Source organism: Bos indicus, chromosome X, assembly GCF_029378745.1.
Source record: "Bos indicus isolate NIAB-ARS_2022 breed Sahiwal x Tharparkar chromosome X, NIAB-ARS_B.indTharparkar_mat_pri_1.0, whole genome shotgun sequence".
NCBI lineage: Eukaryota > Metazoa > Chordata > Mammalia > Artiodactyla > Bovidae > Bos > Bos indicus.
Window position 1 is genome coordinate 8,299,136 of NC_091789.1, and position 24,929 is coordinate 8,324,064.

Consider the following 24,929-nt stretch of genomic DNA (forward strand, 5'->3'; position numbering starts at 1 on the left):
GCGGCGCGACCAGCTGCGCGGCGGAAGCGCCGCTCAACGAATGAGTAAGTCAGGCGCGGGCACGGCACCTTGTTTACCCCACTCGGCGGCGCGCCCCTACGGGCGCCTCGTTGAAAGGCGGCGTCGGAGACGCTGAACCCGGGAGGCAGTCGACCCCGATTGGCTGGTGATTGGGAGGAGGACGCTGGGTGGGAGGGCAGGGGGCCAGGCGTTGCAGTGGCGACTCTTTGCCGCTAGATGACGCTCCCTCCCAACGGGAGCCGGGCGCGGGTTCGCGGCCGACAGATGGCGCCTGCGCGTTCCATTCGCCTCCAAGTCGCCGAAGAGCGAACACCCCAAACAATCCCGAAGCGCCACCAAAAAAAAAAAAAAAAAAAAAAGAGAGAGAGAGAGAAAAAAAAAAAAAAAAAAAAAAAACCCGCCGGATCCGACCGCCACTTTCAAAACCCCCCACCGCTCTAGAACCGCGGGAGCTTCCGTCCCTGAGTAGAATTCAAGGGTGTAAAAGAAGAGGAAGGGAAAAATATCTTGTACCAGCCCAGGGGTGAAGAAGCCCCCGGCCTGAGAAAGCAGGAAGGAGGAGTGGGGGAGGCGAACAGTCTCGTTGCTGCCTCTGTGTACGCTGAGGGGGGAGGTAAGTTATAAAATGGCGGAGGCGAAGCTTCTAGAAGTTTGGAGGGGCACCCGGAGGGCGCGGGGCCCACCGTGAGCCGCGTGTGGTTGAAATAGGGCGCGAGAGAGGAGTTGGGAGGGAAAGACACTGGGCACTCTTGCCGTTTAATTTCTTCTCTTATTCCTTTACCCCCAGCGGGGCCCGCTGTAGAGCGGGCGGCCAAGTGAAGCCGGAGAGAAGCGTCCTCGTCCCCGCGTAACCCCCGGCCCTTCTTTCTCCCCTCTTTCCCCAAGTCGCTCCCTCAACACTACCAAGGAACTTCCAACCCCCTCCCTTTTCTCCCTACCTCCTACTCCTAGAGTGGCTTTCTACCGCAGGACTCTTCTTTTCGACTACCCTCGCTGAAGGCTTTCTCTTCCTTCCCTCGCCCCGCTCTCCCTCGGGGCCTCTACGGAGACCCCCCCCCCCCAATGGGTGGCCCAAAATGGAGAACGCGGAGCAGCGCAAGATGGAGGCTCTGCTTCTCGGTGTAGCGTTAGATTTAGGTGCCTTTTCTCCGGCAGGCTCTTAAGCCTGGGAGAGCCCGAACTGGAGGTGGGGTGGGGTGCGAGCCGTAGTGGGGGAGGCAGGCCGGGCGGCCGCGGTCAGGATGGGGGAAGAGCGCGGCATCGCGGCGAGGGGAAGGAAGAGAGCAAAATGGTGGTGCTGGGAACCTAGGGGGGAGGGGAGGCGAGGAGGCTCGCTTGTGTATATTTGGGCCTCGGACCGAGGGAGGCGAGGGAAAATCTACTCTGATCACACCCTTCCCTCGTGCCCCCTCCCTTCTCCCTTCCCCTCCTTCCTTTCCTCCCTCCCTCCCCTCCCTCCCTCTCTTCCTCCCTTCCTAGAGAGGGAACAACATTCATGTGACGGGCCCCTCTGCTTCTCCCCCGCCCCGTCATCTCCAGCGCGTGGTGGGGGAACTGCCGGGGAAAGCGATTGGCATCGATCTCTCCATCCCTTCCGAGGCCCGACTTCGGTCAGTTTTCTTCGGGCAACAATTTTCTAAATAGGTTGGGGTCTGGCGGTGTTGGCCCCCGCGTGCAGACCTTGCCCCGAAGGGGGCCCTGCCTGCCTGGCATGGGAGGAGGGGGGAAGGGCGGGAGTGGAAGGCTGTTTGTTGGGGGGTTTTGGCGCCACTTTTGTTTTAGTTTTAGTGCTGCTTTTCGTTCCCACCCCCACCCGCACTGTCTTTCTCAAGGCACGAACTGAACTGATCCTTGCCCCAGGTAGGCAGCTTCTGCTTTTTCCCTCCACACTTTTATTCTTGCTTGGGGTTGACTTTCTTTTTTCTTCTCTCGCGTACCCGGCGATCAGTGGACGGCGATTTTAGGACGGAAAGGGTCGGATGGGCCATGGGAGAGAGAAGGTGTGGGAAACAGCATCAAGTAGTTCCGTAAAACTTTGAGCCCCGTTCCCATTTTCTTCTGGCCTACATTCGAAACGTATTGTTGATTTCTGCCCCCTTTTTTCCCCCCGTCGCGAGAATGTCTTGTTTTCCCTTTAGTTTTTTTTTTTTTTTTAATAAACCGCTGTACTTTCGACATTTAGTTTCCGCTCCTCCTTGGTGTATATGTCATTTTATTTTTAATCCTGAACTGTAATGGGTTTTATCGTATGATTTTTCATGCTGCAGTGTCCAGCTTTAATTTTTAGAATTGCATTAGTAGTTTCATCTGGTTTGTGAGACTTTCTCCGCCGTGGCCTAGAAATGTTTTATATGTTGTTGCCTACCGCCCCCCGCTTCCCTCTCCCTCCTCCTTTCTCTTGGATGTAGTTTTTTAATTGAGGGTCATGGTATTTGATTAAATGGTTATTTACAGTTTACGTGATGTATCTATTAAAAACTTTTGATCTGTAGGGTTAGATTTAAGTAAACGAAAAGCTCGTGCTGGTTTGAGATGGTTCCTTAAAATGCGCGGGCCGTCCCCCCCACCCCCCCCGTAAAGCCTCATCTTCCCCTCGCACGGGAGTGTAAATTCCATACCCCTTTTCTCCCACGGACCGCCGTATTTCACGGCAGCCACACCCTGTATTTGTCTCTGTGGATTGGACTCATTATCAGCTTAATTTAGTGACTCTTAAACCACCATGATGGGACTTGCTTAAGCACGAAGCTTCTTTTCCTGTTTAGTCCTAGTGGTTAGTGTCGAAAGAGGAATAATCGAGGTTTCTTGATGAAACCTGGTGCGGTCCAACCTCTGCCTTTTTTCTGTTGTCTTTTTTCCTACTCCGGGCTGTTGGCGGTGTCAGCACCGCTGCTGGGGGCGGGGGTGGAGGGGAGAAAGAGTCGGGTTACCGAAGTGCGTCATTCCTGGCTCTAGCAGGGCCTGCTCGGGAGCTGCTGGTGTTTGTTACTGTCCTCGCAGCACTTTCCTGCCAACCTTCTCTCTCTGCGTATTGGTTGGGAGCAAAAGCAGGAGGCGGTCTCCTAATTCTATCCGGAGCCTAGCGCGTTGCATTTAAGGGTATATGTGAACTTATTTAAAAAAAAATGGGCCCTGTAAAGTGCATACATGTCTCTTTAATGAGATACAATTCAGATAGTTTAGATTTGCTTTTATATATTTTCCAACGAAAGGTGGGGTTAATTTTGAGCATTTTAAACCTCTTACGTTAAAATGCCTGTTTTTTTTTTTTCCTACGCTGATATCAATCTATAATTAGGAATCAGAAGGGCCAGTTAAGGCATAACTGTTCAGCGGTTTTTCGAGTGATTGAATTGTAGTTTTATGACACATTATGTTACATAGTGTGCTTTTTCTCGTTTTGAGCTAAGGTGCTACGTGAATGCAAGCTGATTGTTCACGTTTAACTTCATTCTCATCACATATTCCTATTTACTCTTTTAGATGTAATTTTAAATGTTTCCTTTGGATCTTACTGACTTCATTAGATTCTTAAAGATGGTTCTTTCCCTTTTTAAAAAAAATCTTCTAACCTAACTAACAAGGAGTTGTATGGGGTAGCTGTACAGTTACATTGTTAAATTCTGACTTCTTGCTAGTTTTTGATACTTTTATTATCTTTCGATTTTTCTCTGTACTTAGTACAATATCTTCCTCAGTTCTTTTCTGAAGATAATTGGGGGAGAGGTGGGAGGTAGAGATGAAACAAAAGTGGCCTTGAGTTGGTGGTTGTAGCTGGGTGATGAGTACGGGAGAGCTCATTGTACTATTCTCCCTACTTTTGCGTGTACTTGAACGTTTCCATAATTAGAAAATTTTGAAGAAAAAACTCAAATTATCTTGCAATTTTGGTGTAATGACTTAAGTTTATATTTACATATTATTTGCATGAGAAATTTGGCCTTGTGTATAAGTAATTACACAATGTCTGACTTACAAACTCAAAAAATATTTAAATTGAACCAGTATAGAATAAACAAGATACTTATAAATTGGTTGAACTTTAAATATTTGTAACTTAGTCTGAATTTGCTCTACTTTTAGTTTCTTTTTTAATCCTTTGAAAATAGGAAAATTCCATGAGCAAATTTTGTAAATTCTGCTTGGTGTCTATTTCATTAAGTTGGAGTTCCAGTGAGTCAGTATGAAAGGGATTTACTATTAATAGGAGGGGCTTTGGCAGTTGGAATAAGTGACAGTGGAAGAGATTCGGGTGCCCTAGGGAGCATTCCTAGTAAGAAGATCGAGGTAGGAGTTGAATTCTGTTTGAGTATTTGGTGTTTAATGAATGGGTAGAGAAGAGGATTGGAAAATAAATGTACTTATTAGTTATTCTTTCCCACTGTGAAATAACTATAGCTATAGCACTTTAAGGTATCAGACTGGCAGTTGGGGGTGGGGTGGGTTTTTAAAAAATTGATCTGAAAATGAATGTTTACATATAAAATGAGTTAAAGCTCCCCTCCCCCCACTTTTCCTGGTGGCTTAGACGGTAAAGAATCTGCCTGCAGTGCAAGACTCGGGTTCGATCCTGAGTTGGGAAGATCCCCTCGAGAAGGGAATGGCTACCCACTCCAGTATTCTTCCCTGGAGTATTCCATGGACAGAGGAACCTGGCGGGCTACAGTCCCTGGGGTTGCAGAGAGTCGGACAGGACTGATACTTTCACTTTTCCCGCCACTTTTAACCATTTGGTGCTATAAATAAAAGTTGATGTGTAAAATATTTTAATGTTTATTAAGAACATCTGACCACTGCCCATCAACAGTAAAAATGCATTGATATTAAAACCCTCAGTCTCCTTAGTTTATTTGTAATTGCTCCTACAAAAAAATGTAAATTATTTGAAATAAAGTACCTTATTTTCTGCAATTTTGTATTGTTCAGTGGCAGGTTTTTTCACTCTATAAGATGTATTTTTGAATGTTTGTCAAAGCTTTAAAGGGAACCCAAAATAACGGATATTTAGTTTTTCTGTTTGGTGATGTGTGTTCCTTAATCATTATTAAAGCCAAAATTCCACCCTAGGCTGGTGACAGACAGACATTTCATAATTGTTATTATTAGTCTGTTTGTATATTATATATTCATCATTTTAGCCTTAGAAAGATGTTAAGACAGTATATATTTTGAACTCTTATTTGTATGCACATAATTTAAATAGATCATGAGGATTGTGACTTCAGATTTATTTTATTGTGGTGAGGCAAGAGCTAAACTACTAAAGCAACAAATTATGAGTTTGGCAACTTTGTTAACTTCAGTTAGTTTTTTTTTTTTTTTTTAAAGCCCAAGGACTCAAGATTTTAATGAAATTCAATTATACATTATTTTCTCATTGTTTTCTTTTTCAACCTTAATGAGAATCTGTGAATTAAAATGGGTGGGTTAGGGTGGGAGACAGGTTTAGGCTCAAATTATCCTTTGGGAATATGGGGTTCAGTGTGAAAATATGCCTTGGACAGTTTAGTAATGCTTAATATTCTGTATGTTTAACTGATGCCATCCACAGTCATGCGTGCGAAGGGAGTAAACAGTGAATAGCGTATTTGTGCTTTGGGTTCTTTATAGTAGATGGAGGTCTTCAGTTTTTGATGCTGCAAGTTTTGAGCTTAAAATTTACATTAGATGGACACAGTGCTCTGTCTATTACATGTCACTGGGATAAGGTTCATATCTCTTTAATGTTGTGACCTTTTTGTGTCTCACATAGTAAAAAAAAACTGGTCTTGTGTTAGTACTTTGACATTACTGTTAGATTATTCAAAGACCTGAACACAACCGTTTATTGTGTAGCGGAGCACTATCCTGTAACTATTTTGGGAGTTGGGGAGCATAGCAAAGACAAGGGATAGTCCAGGTTATCTATGGGTGTCAGTATATATTGAAACATTACCAATTATTAGTAAAGAAGAAACTTTAAAGATTCAGATTATTTTAAAAGTTCTTTACATGTAGTTTAGTTTTGTAATTTCTACATTTGGTACATATTTAGGACTTGTAATTTGTGGTTCAGTACTCTTCCTGTATAATAATTTTCTGTATCTTCGGCTATCATGAGTGGTGGTTATTGCATGTTCTCTTTGGCAAAGATATGTGAGAAAGCAAAATTGTCAGCTTGATTTTTTTTTTTTTCAGTCTCCTGAGTCGCCTGCTTTGCATTTAATTTAGCCAAATTTTATGTTTTGTCAGTATGAGTGGTGTTGCTTGGTAGAGTCTTAATTTTTGTATGTGTTAGTCACTCAGTCGTGTCCGACTCTTTGTGACCCCATGGGCTGTAGCCCATTAGGCGCCTCTGTTCATGGAATTCTCCAGGGAAGAATACTGGAGTGGGTTGCCATGCCCTTCTCCAGGGGATCTTCCCCATCCAAGGATTGAACACAACTCTCCCGCATTGCAGGCAGACTCTTTACCTACTGAGCCACTAGGGAAGCCCTTTTTGTGTATGTACATTTAAAAAAACTACATCTCTTTACCAGCTATGGTAATCTGCTACCTGAACTGTATTTTTAATGTCTGCTTGCTATAGTTCTATCTTTGGTAATAACCAGAAGAAAATAAGTCTTTACCTATGGTTAGTCTAGTCTGGAGATTACTGAAATTGATTTAAGCCCCACCCTCTCACCTTAAGCCCCACTCTCCCCCTGAAACCAGGGGATGGTGAATAATGTTGATGGTCTGTTCTTTTTTGTAATTTTAATTGGAAAATATAGGACTAGGCTTGATGAGACAAACTAGAGAGGTTTCTATAAACTCTAGATAATCTAATGTACAACTCCAAGAATATAAATGTATATAAATAAAATATATATTCTTAAAATACTGTTGAACATTGTTGGAAGGGGAAAAAAGGAAGTCCTGTTTACACTTTTGCATGGATAACCTGGGATTTGTTGTAATGGGATTTGACCTATAACTTGTTGAATCCTGAGCTCTTCTAAGAAACTCTTCATTTAGTTGCCACTTGAATGACTTAAATGCCAATAACTGTACTATGTGTTTTAACATGTATTGTTTAAAACTTCTCAGCTACCTTGCAAGATAGATGGTTGTCATTTTACAGATGGAGAAATTGAGGCTCTGGGAGAATAAATGACTTGTCACAAAATAAAAATTGACAGTCTGAATTCATACCCAAAGTAGTCTGGCCTCAAAACCTTTGTACTTTTTTGTTAAGCTCAGTAGTTTCTCTTAACTTGGTTAGGTCTTAGGATATCCATCACCAGAAAGCATGTTTCTTTTCAGTGTTATGAAATGAGTTTTTTAAATGTATCATACAGGGTAAATGCAGGTTTTTTATATACAGGATTTGATAAGTTGCTGCCTGATGAAGGATCTACATTGTGTTTTATACTGAAAGGTTAAATAGTTAACTCTGAGCTTTAGATTTGTTTGAGTATGCTCATTATGCAGAAGTTTGTGGGATAATTTTTTTTATTATTATTTTAGATGAGATAATGTGTTGAATTGTATTCTTGATTTTGTGGGGGGTGTCATACTATGGTAGATAGAATAGTTTCACTAATATTTTTTTCTTCTGTCATTTAGTCTCTTTATAGAAAGGAGGCTAAATGTGTCTGAGAATAGTTCCCCAGTCATTCAGCATGTTTATCATGTGCTTTAAAATGAGAATTTTGGTGACTCATAATTTACTGCTCTGATTGGTTATGTAGGGGTATGTTGTTGTTATTTAATGTTATCTTAAAATGTTTTCTTCTAAGTATTAATAACTTCTCTGTTTATACTTTTTATTCTAGTTTATCTTTCCACTTAATTAACATTTCTTGTTCTTATTTTTTTAAATCAGGTAATAGTTAATAATTGCTGCCCTGAATTACTTCGTTCAGTAGTGATCAGAATCTTGGTCTCAGTTTTCTTTGCTTTTCCTCTTTCTCGTTCCTGCTTTTCATAAACTATAACTGGAACTTTTCTAATCTGAAGGAATGCTAGATATTGTATATCTGGCCTAAGGTAAATTAGTGGAGTTGTGGTAAAACTGAATATATTAGTGCTTTTCACAGCCATAAGTCAGATTTATATATTTTATGTTAATTATTTTCTTAATGATTGTAGAAGTATTTTTCCAGGTGATAGTCTTCTCCCCAGACTCAATACTGAGTCTTTTCATCTGTATTTTCCCCTTTGTAGTCCCAAGTACCACTGCTCTTCTACCACAGAATTATGCCCCAAGGCGTCCATTGTGTGTAATGAATTAGTTTCTTCCTTTGCATCTAGAAAGATACTAGCTCTGTACTATTCTTGGGAGAATTCAGGAAATTGTCACTCAAATCATTTTCTGAGTTCTGTGGTTAATAACATTAGGAACCCTTATTGAGAAAGGCTCCTAGAATATTAAGGGACTTGGTTTAGTGCTAAACAAGGTTTTACTTTTCATGGTTACTTTCCTGTCAGTAACCCTAATATAGCCTTTACAAAGTAAAATATGATAAAGTATATTTGATAAAATATGAGTGCAGTTGATACTATTGCCATCTCTGTGGGATAAAGTGGTTAGTGTTGATTTTAAGCACTTAGTGCTACTTGGTTTTAAAGAATTGAATATTGAATGTGGGAAGTTAAATGCGTAGTTTCATTTGTGAAAAGGAATATTGTAGGAGCTCTGTTCATTATATTATTCAAAACCTTTTATAAGAAGTTTTTGACAGTGACTAACATTAACAGTAGCTGACCCTAACTGTACTCTTACTATGTGCCAGACATTGTTACAAATGCTTTATGTATATTAGCTTATTTAGTCTTCATAACCCTCTGAGGTGGGATGCCCATATGATTTATTGTTCAAACCAGCATACTGTTGAGAGTGAAGAGTGAAAGGGGCAATAAATGGATGGCATGCTAGGATAATAGTATAAAGTAGGACTGTCCCAGAGTAACTAGGATGCATGATGACCCTGATTAACACCCCTGCCCTCCCCACCCCACTTCAGAAGAGGAAACCAAAAAGGTAGGAGGCCAAATAACTCGCCCAATTAATTGAGTGGTCAGAAGAGATTCGGAACCTCTCGGAGATTTCTTTGGGCAGGAATGTGATTGTGGGCATTTAAACTGCTTTATTTTAGAGTTTATTTTTACTCTTTCGAAGGAGTTTTTAATCAGTATGGGGTCCACAGTAAAAGACAGGAGATAGTGTTTTTAAAAACCCAGTAGAATTTCCAGTTGGCTCTTTTCAAATGACGATGAAGACTTAAATGACTATGTGTTAATGTTGAAGAGCAACTTCTCTGAGTGAGGTCCTCCTAAATAAAAGCAGAAAACTCCAAGATAACTACTTTTTACTGTTTACATCTGTTCTTCTTAAGTTGTTTAGACTCCATTTATGGGTTTCTTAGGAAATGTGAATTGTATGATATTTCACGGGGGTTCTTAGATGGAAAATTTCTTAGAAGATAGCTGAAAGAGATACAGTTTTGTGACTAAGGAGAAGTAGTATTAGAAAAGAAAGAAAAGGGTCTAGTTTAGAGACTTGTTTGAAGTTAAACTGATTCTGTACCATACTTTGAAAATTAAGTCTTGTAGATGAATGTGTCACTTCATAAAATTAATAGTTCTCTTTTATTTTTGATAACTTTTGCAGTTGCTTTGTATTCCCAGTCTGTTTATGTTTGTGGTATATCCCCTCCAAAAATGAATACTGTAGGTGAATTCAAACCTTTGGAGAAATGATTTCAGCATAATGGCAGATTTTACTATTTTGTAAACTAAGGTTTCTTTTCCCTCTTTTTCTTCTTCTAGTGAGAGTGAGTAGTAGACAGCTGATCTTAAGAGGACTGTGCATTTTATTTTCATACTTAGCTGTTATTTTAATATTTCATTGAGGAAGTTGTGTGTTTTCCCCCCTAGCTAGTTCACTTTAGAAAGTTTTGTTGGTGTCAGTATATAAACAACTGAGAGGTTATTAAGTAGGTCTATTCAGTTTTTGCTTCCCTGGTGGTTCAGAGGGTAAAGCGTCTGCCTGCAATGTGGGAGACCCGGGTTCGATCTCTGGGTTGGGAAGATCCCCTGGAGAAGGAAATGGCAACCCACTCCGGTACCCTTGTCTGGAAAATCCCATGGACTGAGGAGCCTGGTAATCTATAGTCCATGGGGTCGCAAAGAGTCGACTGAACGACTTCACTTTAACTTTCATTCAATTTTTAAGGGCTTCCCAGGTGGCACCAGAGAAGGCAATGGCACCCCACTCCAGTACTTTTGCCTGGAAAATCCCATGGATGGAGGAGCCTAGTAGGCTGCAGTCCATGGGGTCGCTAGAGTCGGACACCACTGAGCGACTTCCCTTTCACTTTTCACTTTCATGCGTTGGAGAAGGAAATGGCAACCCACTCCAGTGTTCTTGCCTGGAGAGTCCCAGGGACGGGGGAGCCTGGTGGGCTGCCATCTATGGGGTCGCACAGAGTTGGACACGACTGAAGTGACTTAGCGGCAAGTGGCACAGTGGTAAAGAATCCGCCTGCCAATGCAGGAAAAACGGGAGACTCGGATTTGATCCCTGGGTTGGGAAGATCCCCTAGAGAAGGGAATGGCAACCCACTCCAGTATTCTTGGCTGGAGAATTCCGTGGACACAGGAGTCTGGCAGGCTGCAGTCCATGGGGTCGCAAGGAGTCAGACACAAGTGAAGCAACTGAGCATGCGTGGATTCAGTTTTTAAAGTCATTTGTTTAGTTCACTGAAAGCCATCATGAAGGTGGAAGGAGGGGGACTGCATTTCTGACAAGGGGAAGGAATTCGTGGACCTCATAGTGACTGGTAGACAAAAGGTTATTTTGTGGGTGTGATTTATTACATAAAATTAATACAGATGGTGTTTTTAAAAAGTTATTGTTGGGTTTTATAATCTGGGGCCCATGGATAAGGTAGAGGTGTGAGACCCCTGTGAAATTAATGTACAAAATATACGTGAAGTGAAAGTCACTCAGTCGTGTGCGGCTCTTTGCAACCCCATGGACTTCTCCAGGCCAGAATACTGGAGTGGGTAGCCTTTCCCTTCTCCAGGGGATATTTCCAACCCAGGGATCGAACCCAGGTCTCCTGCATTGCAGGCAGATTCTTTACTAGCTGAGCCACAAGGGAAGCCCAACAAAATGTATAACTATGCATTTATTCGAGTTCTCAGGAGTTCCTTTGTTGTATCAACTGGTAGATAAAGTGCCTTTAGGGATGGGATATACAGTTGTAAACTACATAGACTGCTCTCAGCATTGTCATTTGGGTTTTATCACCCCAAAAGGCTCAAAAATAACCCCTTTTGAAAACATTGTGTACTGGAATTACTATATATTAAGGAATACTATGTTAAAACCACTAGCTATCAATGCAGTTTGGATAGTGTCCTTAATTTAAGATTAGTATTTAAAAATAAGGACTACTATGAAAAGCTTTGGGGGAAAATAACAATTGGACACTGTTGTTAGAGCACTGGAATGCTTCAGTCTTTAGTGGTTGTGAATAAACTTAAGTTAAGAGTCCATGACCATCCCCTATAACCAGTCACTGTTATCTAAAAGTTGAGACCTTCTGATTGATAGTGTGCTTCTGTGTACAAGAAAAAGAGGCAATCAACAATCACTCTGTTATATGGGACTCTTGTGGTCTGTTTCAAGTTCAAAATGCTTGCTTTTAAATAGGAATTTAAATTTATCTATGCTTGTTTTGCTTTTTGACTTTGGAGTGTTACCTTGAAATGTCTTTGTCACAGTATATGATTCTCATTAAATTCATTCTCTACACATATATGATGATGCAGGTTTGGTATATTTAAGGTAGAATTTCCATTTCAGGATTGTGATGTATGATACACTCTCTTCTTGGATTTCTAACCTTTTTGTCTTCAAAAGGAAGAATTTTCCCACACTCTACCAATGTATCTCTCGCCTGGTACCTTATTTGCAAACTTTACGATGATTAGAATGTTACTACAAAGAACACAGTTAATATCCTCTTACTGAAAAAGGCCTTTTTTGTGGCTTACAGAAGTAGTATTAAAGATAGTTAGGAATATGAACCTTGGAGAATTTCCCTTCTATGTTAAAGAAGTAGAGAAAATGTAGGAAATATTAGCAAGCCATAATATTTTTCCTTTGGGATATGTCCCTCCCTGTTTCCACCACTCATTCAGGCCAAAAGACATTCCTTAGACTTTATTCCTGGCAGGAGAATTGAGGAAGTGGTGGTAGCTATGGCTGGCAGGGAAGCAGAAACTTGAAGGTATGTTTTTGAAAAGCAAATTTGTCAATGACAAATGGATTTTTCCAGCTTGAATATATGTACTTTCTGGAGTTTTGATTACATGTGTCAGTGGATAAAGTGCTACTATTCATTGAGGAATATTCAGTAGTTGCATTCGTATTTGGATGTTCTAAATATACCTAAATTTCAGAGGACTTATGTGGACAATACAGGATTGTATTAGAAAAGATTGCTTAGTAGGGAAATAGTTCGTAAATCTTCGAAATTAGACTGGCACAGTTATCCAGGTTGCTGCAGAAAAGTAGCAAACGTCACACGAGAGATGATTATTGTGTGTATAAATACGTAGTGCTTATGTACAATATTGGTGATATCCAAATTTATTTCCGTTTCTTTATTTAGCTATACTGGGTCTTCATTGTGGCACGTGGGATCTTTTTAGTTGTGGCATGTGAACTCTAGGTTGCAGCATATGGGATCTAGCCCCTTGACCAGAGATTGAACCTGGGCCCTCTACATTGGGAGTGCACAGTCTTAGCCATTGGACCACCAGGGATGTCCGCCGGTTTATTTCTTATAAGTAGTTTACCTTTTTCAGACAAGGAATTATGTTTTTATGTGATTTTGAACTGTCCCATTGTGTAATACGTATACAGATTCTCAAATGATAATTAAAACCTTGGGTTTTCTAGAAATGTAACCCTGCATTGAAATCACATTATTAATACCTCATTTTAAAAAGTTCTCATGTTGAAAAAGTAGGAGTCAGTCTCCTCTAGTTGGCTTTGCGTTAATGATAAACTTTATATATCTACAGGATATCATTTATAGGATCTACTACATGGCAAGGCTCCCTAACATTTCATTTTTATTTCTTAAAAAGACATGTGTGAGGTAGTTGGTGATATTTTAATTTATTGAGGTTCAAAATGGTTAAGTGACCTGCCCAAGTTCACTCAGCTCGTTCGTGAGTGGCAGTGCCTGCTTTTGAATCCAGTTTTGCCTATTTCTAGCACACTTCTATACATGGTGATGATACATTGCCTCCCAGTGGGATGATTTATGGACTTGTGTAGTGATAACTTTTGGGTGGGGAGATGAGGGGGCAGGAATCTTAAATTGATGAGACTGAGGAAGTTAAACTCGAAGTAGTCAGAAAATGTTCGGAAATTAGGTAGAAGCCTTATTTTCTACCAGCAGCTGATAGGGAATAAATTACTTTGAATCTGAAGTTACATGTGATGTGTTTCATATTTTATAATAAGCATCAAATAACACCTGAAAGAGTGTTGAGTGGGGGAGGATGATAAATTTTGTTATATTTAATTTGTTGTAATCCTCAGTTAAGTGACATCTGATTAAGAAATTAAACTTCTTTGAAAATAAACTATGAAACAGAATGTTATCCAAAGCATCATTGGCATTTGCCTCCCTGGTAGTGTTCCTACTAAAGGACAGTGGTAAATTGCTCTACATCCAAGTAACACCATGATGCTACTTTTGTGTTCTTCTGTCTTTTTCTTCTGTTTTTCATTTTTCTCCAGTACTTCGTTTTTGTTATTCTTCTATTTCCAATGTCTTTATAGTTTCTAAAATTCTCCATTGAAAGTAAAACTGTTTCGATTTTGTTTTTGCTTTCATGCTACTACTACTAATACAATGTAACTCTATATGCTAGGCACTGAAATAAAAGTGATTTAAAAAATAGACTCATTTTATTCTCCCAACAACTCTATGAGGTAGGTACTATTACTGTATCCTGTTGACAGGTGAGAAAACAGAGGTGCAGAACAAAAAGGTAAAATTGCCCAAGGACACATACCAAGGAAAGTGGTGGAGCCTTGATGTGACACCCAGGCGAACTGATGAGAGTCCCATGTTGTAGCTCTACAATATCATACTGCTGACTCTTGACATTAATGTGAATGGTTTCCTCATCTTGGCAGTGTATTTATTTTAAGCCCTCTCTTTAATTGTGAAGTATGTTTGTTCATCCTAATAGGAATTTTAGAGGTCAGCAGAGGATTGGACAAATTTCTGATCCTCAGGTTTCTTGGCTATAAAATGAGTAATCCTCTCTGCCATATTCTATTATGGGGATTAGATAACAATACTTTTCTGAGTGTTTTCTGTATGCCAGACAATAGGCTAAGGGTTTCGCTGCCATGATAGGCCCCCAGATAATTGAAATGTTTTCAGTTACTGAGTACATTCTATATGTCATATACTTGATGTAGTATATTACTTTTACATTTTAATCTTGTATAGGGGATATTGTACTCATTTTACAGAAAATTGAGGCCTAAAGAAATTGAGTAATTTCCTCAACTATACCTTAGGGCGTTTGTATTTGCTTGCTGGTTCCTCTGTCTTGTGTGGTTGCTCATTTCTTCAGGACATTTTGCTCAAGTAATTAGTCTTTCAGTGAAATATTCCTTGGCTGTAGCGTGTGAAATACCTTTTGCCCCCAGCACTCCCTTTCTCTTTACTCTGTTGTATTTCTCTGCTGTACTACAGTTTCTCTGTTGTATTACTCTGTTGTATTTCTGCATTATCAAACATAGTTTTATGTGGATTGTCTCTCCGCCTTACCATGTAAACTCTGTGAAGGCAAGGATATTTGTCTTGTTCATTACCTTAACTCCAGCACCTAGAGTAGTGCTTGGGACATAATAGGTTGTATAATATTTGTTGAGTGGATTCACTGTGTGGTATCCTGAGACTCACTAGACTTACTTGCAAGCTGACCCAGAATTAGACCGATTTAATCTTAATAGACAAGATAGGCATTTCCTGGAACAGAGAAGTGATAAGGATTGTGCTTGGACCTGTTTCTGGGTGGGAATGGGGAGGCAGTTGTGTCTCATGTTGTAATTTTTAGAAGTCTGTTCTCGTGAATTGCCTTGAATTCCTGGAGGAGTATATGCCCTCGGGTCAGCTTCTAGGTTCTCTGAAGCTGTTTTATCTCTTAATAGAGGTCTACTTTCCAGCTTCTTTTGACTGTCTTAACTTTCAACCCCTCATTTTGCCTAATGGTTTGTTCATTGACCATTTATAGTATATTTGTGATGTGCACAGTATGGAGCTAGATAAGTTGGCTTCATACAGGAGAATTCCTCGCTTTGCCATAATATGCACGTACATATGTATGTGTGTAGGGCTTAAAAAAGAAAACAAAACTGCCATGTATTAAAACTTTAAATTATTGTTTTAGTTACTATTTTCATAGCAAGTTAACATCATGATTTTGTAGTATCTTGGAATTCATACTTCTTTCTACTTATAAAATTTATTGTAATAATTATGTACTTAGAACATGGTAGTAGTAATGCTGTACTATGCTCTTGCATTTGAATGGTAGTTAATTTTTGAGAGAAACAAAATTGTATTTTTAGATACTTCCACCTTAAGCTGATATTAGTGCAACCGGAGGTCAGGAGATATGAGTAAGAGGTGGACCTTAGGGATCCCTATGCATAGTGTACATTGGTCTTGAGCGGGGAGAAGTTACAAATAAAGAGGAGCAGAAGGCCAAGAGTGGGCAGGAGGACCACTAACATAGGAAAAATCTAGGAAAATGTACAAATCCATAAGCATCTCAAATTTGAAAAGAATCCAAATGGTGTGTTCTCCTATCTGGGACATGCTTTAACATTGTATACAGTATTAAAACTGTTGTTTCAATTATGTAAAGTTGAAATTATCTTTAAAGTTGATATTTGTTCTTGTTCAGTCACTAAGTCATGTCCAACTCTTTGTGACCCTATGGACTTCAGCATACCAAGCTTCCCTGACCTTCACTATCTCCCGGAGTTTGCTCAAACTTGTGTCCACTGAGTTGATGATGCCATCCAACCATCTGTCGCCCCCTTCTGCTCCTGCCCTCAATCTTTCCCAGCATCAGGGTCTTTCCAATGAGTCAGCTCTTCGCATCAGGTGGCCAAAGTATTGGAGTTTCAGCTTCAACATCAGCCCTTCCAACGAACACTCAGGACTGATCTCCTTTAGGATGGACTGGTTGGATCTCCTTGCAGTCCAAGGGACTCTCAGAGTCCTCTCCAACACCACAGTTCAAAAGCATCAATTCTTCCGCACTCAGCTTTCTTTATAGTCCAACTCTCACATCCATCCATACGTGACTACTGGAAAAACCGTAGCCTTGATTAGACGGTCCTTTGTTGACAAAGTAATGTCTCTGCTTTTTAATATGCTGTCTAGGTTGGTCATAACTTTCCTTCTAAGGAGTAAGCGTCTTTTAATTTCATGGCAGCAGTCACCATCTGCAGTGATTTTGGAGCCCCAAAAAAGTCAGCCACTGTTTCCCCATCTATTTGCCATGAAGTGATGGGACCAGGTGCCATGATCTTCGTTTTCTGAATGTTGAGCTTTAAGCCAACTTTTTCACTCTCCTCTTTCACTTTCATCAAGAGGCTCTTTAGTTCCTCTTCAATTTCTGTCATAAGGGTGGTATCATCCGCATATCTGAGGTTATTGATATTTCTACCGGCAGTCTTGATTCCAGTTTGTGCTTCTTCCAGCCCAGCGTTTCTCATGATGTACTCTGCATATAAGTTAAATAAGCAGGCTGACAATATACAGCCTTGACGTACTCCTTTCCCGATTTGGAACCAGTCTGTTGTTCCATGTCCAGTTCTAACTGATGCTTCCTGACCTGCATACAGGTTTCTCAAGAGGCAGATCAGGTGGTCTGGTATTCCCATCTCTTTCAGAATTTTCCACTTTTATTGTGATCGACACAGTCAAAGGCTTTGGCATAGTCAAAAAAGCAGAAGTAGATGTTTTCCTGGAACTCTCTTGCTTTTTCGATGATCCAGCGGATGTTGGCAGTTTGATCTCTGGTTCCTCTACCTTTTCTAAAACCAGCTTGAACATCTGGAAGTTCATGGTTCACGTATTGCTGAAGCCTGGCTTGGAGAATTTTGAGCATTACTTTACTAGCGTGTGAGATGAGTGCTGCTGCTGCTGCTGCTAAGTCGCTTCAGTCGTGTCCGACTCTGTGTGACCCCATAGACGGCAGCCCACCAGGCTCCCCCGTCCCTGGGATTTTCCAGGCAAGAGTACTGGAGTGGGGTGCCATTGAGATGAGTGCAACTGTGTGGTAGTTTGAGCATTCTTTGGCATTGCCTTTCTTTGGGATTGGAATGAAAACTGACCTTTTCCAGTCCTGTGGCCACTGCTGAGTTTTCCAAATTTGCTGGCATATTGAGCGCAGCACTTTCATAGCATCATCTTTTAGGATTTGAAATAGCTCAACTGGAATTCCATCAGCCCCACTAGCTTTGTTCATAGTGATGCTTCCTAAGGCCCACTTGACTTCACATTCCAGGATGTCTGGCTCTAGGTGAGTGATCACACCATCGTGATTATCTGGGTTGTGAAGATCTTTTTTGTACAGTTCTGTATATTCCTGCCACCTCTTCATATCTTCTGCTTCTGTTAGGTCCATCCATTTCTGTCCTTATTGAGCTTATCTTTGCATGAAATGTTCCCTTGATATCTCTAATGTTCTTGAAGAGATCTCTAGTCTTTCCCATTCTGTTGTTTTCCTCTATTTCTTTGCATTGATCACTGAGGAAGGCTTTCTTATCTCTCCTTGCTATTCTTTGGAACTCTGCATTCAGATGCTTATATCTTTCCTTTTCTCCTTTGCTTTTGGCTTCTCTTCTTTTCACAGATATTTGTGAGGCCTCCTCAAGACAGCCATTTGCTTTTTTGCATTTCTTTTCCATGGGGATGATCTTGATCCCTGTCTCCTGTACAATGTCACGAACCTCCGTCCGTAGTTCATCAGGCACTGTGTCTATCAGATCTAGTCCCTTAAATCTATTTCTCACTTCCACTGTATAATCATAAGGGATTTGATTTAGGTCATACCTGAATGGTCTAATGGTTTTCCCCACTTCCTTCAATTTAAGTCAGAATTTGGCAATAAGGAATTCATGATCTGAGCCCTAGTCAGCTCCTGGTCTTGTTTTTGCTGACTGTATAGAGCTTCTCCATCTTTGGCTGCAAAGAATATAATCAATCTGATTTTGGTGTTGTCCATCTGGTGATGTCCATGTGTAGAGTCTTCTCTTGTGTTGTTGGAAGAGGGTGTTTGCTATGACCAGTGCGTTTTCTTGGCAGAACTCTATTAGCCTTTGCCCGGCTTTATTCTGTACTCCAAGGCCAAGTTTGCTTGTTACTCCAGGTATTTCTTGACTTCCTACTTTTGCATTCCAGTCCCCTATAATGAAAAGGACATCTTTTTTGGGTGTTAGTTCTAGAAGGTCTTGTAGGTCTTCATAGAACTGTTCAACTTCAGCTTCTTCAGTGTTACTGGTCGGGGCATAGACTTGGATCACCGTGATATTGAATGGTTTGCCTTGGAAATGAACAGAGATCATTCTGTCGTTTTTTGAGATTGCATCCAAGTACTGCATTTCGGACTCTTCTGTTGACTATGATGGCTACTCCATTTCTTCTAAGGGATTCTTGCCCACAGTAGTAGATATAATGGTCATCTGAGTTAAATTCACCCATTCCGGCATCAGTGCTGATTCCCAGCATCAGTCTTTTCCAATGATTCAGCTCTTTGCGTCAGGTTGTTGAAGTATTGGAGCTTCAGCATCAGTCCTTCCACATTTTGGCTGTTGTGAATAATGCTGCCAGGGACATGGTGTACAAAAACCTGTTTGAGTCCCTACTTTAAATTCTTTCGTGTATATACCGAGAATTGGAATTGCTCCACAAATGTTTGAGTGTCTATATGTGGTATGGATGGTCCTCAGCATTGCAGATATCAGTGAAAAGAAAAGCCTGGTCCCTGCCCTCAGAATTTATGGTCTAGTAGGGAAGAAAGATATTAAATAAACACAGTTAAGTATGGTAAATGCTACAAAAGTATGTCACAAGATAGTGGAGGACAGAGGAGCCTGGCGTGCTACGGTCCATGGGGTCCTAAAGACTGGGACTGGCCATGTGTATATTTTATATGGTTGTAGTCATGCATATACTGTTAAAGTAAAAAGGATACAAAACATTAAATGCTTTTTCATACTGATATCTTCTATAATACCTCACTCCCCCACCTATCACCACATGGAAATCATTTTTGTCTTTCCCCTCCTCGTTTAAAAATTTAATGCATCTGGTATATATTTTTGACTCTTAAGTGTGGTAGGGCTTTCGTGATGTTGTGATTTATAAGTGACATATATATATTTGGTCTTCTTCCCCATTTCTGGCCCAGAGCTCCCCAAGCCCTTGGAATTTTCTCAGTGTTTAGGGTGGTAGAGGTATCTTTTGTTATGTTAATAAGGTGACTTTTAGAAAGCACCCTAGGATGAGGCCAGCCCTGGTGGCTCAGAGAGTAGAGAATTTGCCTGTAATGGTTACTAGTGAAACCTACTGTGATTAAAGGGTTAGAACTTTCAGCCCCCAAACGCACCCCAACTCTGAGGAGGAAAGAGGAGCTGGACTTGGAATGCAGTCACGATTGGCCAATCATTTAATCAATCCTGAACTCTCCCCAGAACCCCAAAATGAAAGGGTTCAGACAGCTTCTGATTTGCTGAACATGTGAAGATTTGGAGAGAATGGCAAGCTCTAAGAGCGCTTGGAGGCTTCCTCGCCCTTTACCCATGCGGTGTGTCTCATCTGGCTGTTCTGAGTTAAATCCTTTTACAGTAAAGGATATGTAGGGTCGCAAAAGAGTTGGACATGACTTAGTGACTAAACAGCAACAATAAATAACTTTAAGTAAAATGTTTCTGAGTTTTGTGAGCCTTCATGGCAAATTAATCGAACCCAAGGAGGAGTTCTTAATGTAAAAAAACACACAGCCTCAAAGTTGAGAATTATGTTTTGTTTGAAGAAATTTCTGAGGACTTAAACCCAGAAGGCATCATCCCAGAAAGCTCTGAGGGAGTGCTCCAAAGAGGTGAGGAGCCAGGGTAAATAGAAGTTTTGCCACAAAAAACAGGTGGTTAGAATATCAAAAGATTACTGTCAGAGAAAACTAGATATCTCAAATTAATGAATTTACTGCTTTTCTTGTATGGGAAGATGCGAGAGTCTGGGCTGACTGAAATCATTCCTTTGATATGCACCTCAGTTATCTGGGGATACTGTTGTGTTCTTTCCCATGCTCAGTCCCCTCAGAGTCTACCATTGTGTGGTGGCTGCAGTGGCTGAGGGCTTGGCAGCCTGTTTTATCTCCCTCCTGAGTTCCCTCAGGGCTCACCATGGGACAGGCTAGTGGCTGATGACAGGATGGCCATAGCATCCTTTGTTTGCTGATGAGGCAGGTGGCATTTTTCATTCACACTGAAAGTGAAAGTCGCTCAGTTGTGTCCACTCTTTGCTATCCCGTGGACTATACAGTCCATGGAATTCTCCAGGCCAGAATACTGGCGTGGGTAGCCTTTCCCTTCTCCAGGGATCTTCCCAACCCAGGGATCAAACCCAGGTCTCCCACATTGCAGGTGGATTCTTTTCCAGCTGAGCCACCAGGGAAGCCGAGGAATACTGAAGTGGGTAGCCTGTCCCTTCTCCAGCGAATCTTCCCGACCTAGGAATCAAACTGGGGTCTCCTGCATTGCAGGTGGATTCTTTACCAGCAGAGCTATCAGGGAAGCAGGCACCTCTGTTTTATAGCCAGTGGGTTGGAAGTAAGGGAACAACCTGGACTTGGAACTGCTCTCTGAAGTGGAGTTGGACGAGGGCAGTCCTGTAGGACTGAATCCTTAAATCTGTGAAATGTGATGCTGTCTCAGGGTAGATAGTGTCAGAATTGAGTTGAATTGTAGAGCACCCAGCTGGTGTCTAGAGAATCTTTGGTGCTGTAAGAGATATCCCCTCCCTTGCCTGCAACACAACATTGGTATTGGGTCCCAGAACCAATTTAGCTATACACATTTGCCATACCATGAACTACCTAATGATTTTCCTTGCTGTACATTTGTCTCTTTCCACCTGTTTGAGAAGGTACAGCTTCTATGAGTAACTTTGTTTTTTTCCCCCTATCTAGTTATGTCCAGGAGTGGGATCATGCTGTCAATCAGTGTGAACTTTTGGAAGATCCTTGTAACTGAAGGTGTGTTGTTTTGCAGTAGGGTTGTACCCGCCTTACAGGCCCACTGTTGCTGTCATATGTGGTAATCACATTCCTGCTTTGGAGATGTTTTTTTAAGCAGTTTTACAGTGGTATTTCAGATTCTTTTAATTTGCGTTTCTTTGATTACCAACTAGAATGAACATTTCCCCTTATTTTTGGGCAAGGTATTTTGTAATGTGACAGACAACACTTAAGTTTAACCTGAGGGCCTTTTTAATTATGAGTATACAGTAGTTTCTGGTTAATTACTGGTAGTGATGGTTTTTAGTATTAAGTAGATCTATCTGATTATTTTAAATTGGATTTGTGTACTATTTCGTAATGTCTGTTCACCTTATTCAGTGGTGTTAGTTCATTTCAATTTACAAACAGCAGTTGCTTAGGAAACCTGCAATAATCTATTCATCCACTTGTCTAGCCCTGTAGCTTAGGTTACATTCATTGGACACTTCGTGGTTGAGCTGCGCTCAAGTGTTTTGTAAATACAGTATGAGAGAACCAGTGGTAAAAGCCCAGATTTTTTTTTTCACTGCAGTGTAATCTTTTTAGCAATGAAGCCTACAGTAAAATTAAATTTTTATTAGTAGTTCAGCCAGTTTCTTGATAGTAATGATTATTTTTAGTCATGAGCAGGGTAGATAAAGTGGAATTGGCTGTTCAACATCATTCTTTCAAAAAAAAATTACATGATTGTATTAATGGTTGTGACACTAGTAGTTCATAGACTACTTCCAGGTAGAAGAAGTTCATAGTCTTCTACTGAGAATTTGTCAGTACTGTGGCATTAGGAAACCAATGTTAAGAGATACCCTTCTTTAGATACCTGGTAATGTTCTAGACTATCTAACTTAGAGTGATTAAAGATACACTTTGAGGGGAGGGATCTTAGTACCCAGACCAGGGATCAAACCTGTGTCTCCTGTATTGGAAGCTCTGGGTCTTAACCACTGTACCACCATGAAGTCTCACATTAGCAGCTTCATAATGAAAAAATGTTCAGGTCTAGGAGAGAAGTTCAGGGTAAGTGGAAATATAGAATAGTTAATTTTCAAGCTTTATTTTTTGAGATTAGGACTTATTTTAGTTTTAGGAACATAAAATGTATTATTTATAGTTTAGTTAAAATGATCATGGATGTTACATTGTGTTTAAATGTAGTGAATGGATCTCTGCTCTCCTGTCAACACAATCACCTTGTTTTACTTTTGTGGTAGTTTTACCACTGCTCGGTATTTTCGAATTTCTTTTTGGTCTCTTTCTCCTAGTAGAATTTAAGCACCATGGAAGAAGGGACTTTACTGTTTAATGCTATAACTTCAGTGTTTTTAACCATACATGGTACATAGTAGATCCTTAGGAAATACTTGTTGAATGAATGGATAAACAAACTAATTTAACTGGATATGATTGAAATATTTAGAAATAAATTCAGTCCTAGTTATGAATGTACCTTAACTTCTGAACTTAAGAAATATCTCATGTTTTTCAGTTTTTTTTTTTTTGTTTTTCAGTTTTAAAATCAGTTTGAGAAATGGGAGAAATATCTCAGAGACTTGTCAGTGTTACTATAGAATATAAGAAATTAGAAGTAAAGTTAAAAAGACATCAGTCTCCAAAGTTCATTAAGTAAATCTTGCTTTGTGTAACTATATCTGTGGCTTCCCAGGTGGCTCAGTGGTAAAGAATCTACCTGACAATGCAGGAAACGCTGGAGATGTGAGTTTGATCCCTGGGTCAGGAAGATCCCCTGGAGGAGGGCATGGCACCCCACTCCAGTTTTCTTGCCTGGAGAATCCATCCCATGGACAGAGGAGCCTGTTGGACTACAGTCCATGGGGTTGCAAAGAGTCGGATATGACTGAGCACCCATGAGCGCGCGTGCGTGCACACACACATGCACGCACACACACATGCACACACACAAAACAATGTCTGAACTTATTATCTGACCTATGACTAATTAGCATACGTTCTTATCAGTTTTATCTTCACAAGTTAAGACAAGCTTTTACTCTTAAGTGTCTGATTGGTGTATCTCCCAGACTTAGACGTTTCTTTTTACAGTTTACTGAAATTAAGAAATCTGAAGCAGGTGAGAAGAGTAGTTAGCAACTATATTGCTTTTTTGCCACCATCTTGTGGGAGGATTGGAGGTAATGTTTGTTTTTACTGTGTTCTCTCGTGTTGAACCTGTTCAGTTCAGTTCAGTGGCTCAGTCATGTCTGACTCTTTGCGACCCCATGAACTGCAGTGCGCCAGGCCTCCCTGTCCCATCACCAACTCTTGGAGTCCACCCAAACCCATGTCCATTGAGTCGGTGATGCCATCCAACCATCTCATCCTCTGTCATCCCCTTCTCCTCCTGCCCTCAATCTTTCCCAGCATCAGGGTCTTTTCCAGTGAGTCAGCTCTTCGCATCAGGTGGCCAAAGTATTGGAGTTTCAGCTTCAGCATCAGTCCTTCCAATGACTCAGGACTGATCTCCTTCAGAATGGACTGGTTGGATCTCCTTGCAGTCCAAGGGACTCTCAAGAGTCTTCTCCAACACCACAGTTCAAAAGCATCAATTCTTCGGCGCTCAGCTTTCTTCACAGTCCAACTCTCACATCCATACATGACCACTGGAAAAACCATAGCCTTGACTAGATGGACCTTTGTTGGCAAAGTAATGTCTCTGCTTTTGAATATGCTATCTAGGTTGGTCATAACTTTCCTTCCAAGGAGTAAGCGTCTTTTAATTTCATGGCTGCAGTCACCATCTGTAGTGATTTTGGAGCCCAAAAAAGTAAAGTCAGCCACTGGTTCCACATCTATTTGCTGTGAAGTGATGGGACCAGATGCCATGATCTTCGTTTTCTTTTCTTTCTTTTTTTTTTTTTGATCTTCGTTTTCTGAATGTTGAGCTTTAAGCCAACTTTTTCACTCTACTCTTTCACTTTCATCAAGAGGCTTTTTAGTTCCTCTTCACTTTCTGCGATAAGGGTGGTGTCATCTGCATATCTGAGGTTATTGACATTTCTCCTGGCAATCTTGATGCCAGCTTGTGCTTCATCCAGCCCAGCGTTTCTCATGATGTATTCTGCATACAAGTTAAACAAGCAGGGTGACAATATACAGCCTTGATATACTCCTTTTCCTATTTGGAACCAGTCTGTTGTTCCAGTTCTGTTGCTTCCTGACCTGCATACAGGTTTCTCAAGAGGCAGGTCAGGTGGTCTGATATTCCCATCTCTTGAAGAATTTTCCACAGTTTATTATGATCCACACAGTCAAGGGCTTTGGCATAGTCAATAAAGCAGAAATAGATGTTTTTCTGGAACTCTCTTGCTTTTTCGATTGTCCAGCGGATGTTGGCAATTTGATCTGGGTTCCTCTGCCTTTTCTAAAACCAGCTTGAGCATCTGGATCAAATTCTGAGTGTGTTGCTTAGTATGTGTGTTAATCAAATGTAATAGTAGTGATGATCCATCATAGTTTTAGAGCATTGTAGAATTTATATAACACTGTCACTCTGTTCTCATAATAATTGTTTAGGGAGGGAAGTC

The 24,929-nt window shown here is 40.8% G+C and overlaps 1 protein-coding gene across 5 annotated transcripts in view; it reads left to right on the plus strand.

The window, feature by feature from the left end:
* The first annotated feature begins 387 nt into the window (after positions 1-387).
* STAG2 (STAG2 cohesin complex component) overlaps positions 388-24,929 on the plus strand; it is a 129,848-nt gene continuing 105,306 nt past the window's right edge. Inside the window, exon 1 of one of the 5 annotated variants that reach the window (XM_070783423.1) lies at positions 388-634. The gene's annotated coding sequence lies outside the window, so the exon portion shown is untranslated. Of the gene's footprint in view, positions 635-700; positions 1,208-1,333; positions 1,632-1,797; positions 1,882-24,929 lie in introns of those variants that run through there. The other 4 variants (XM_070783427.1, XM_070783426.1, XM_070783424.1 and 1 more) reach the window with 4 other exon arrangements.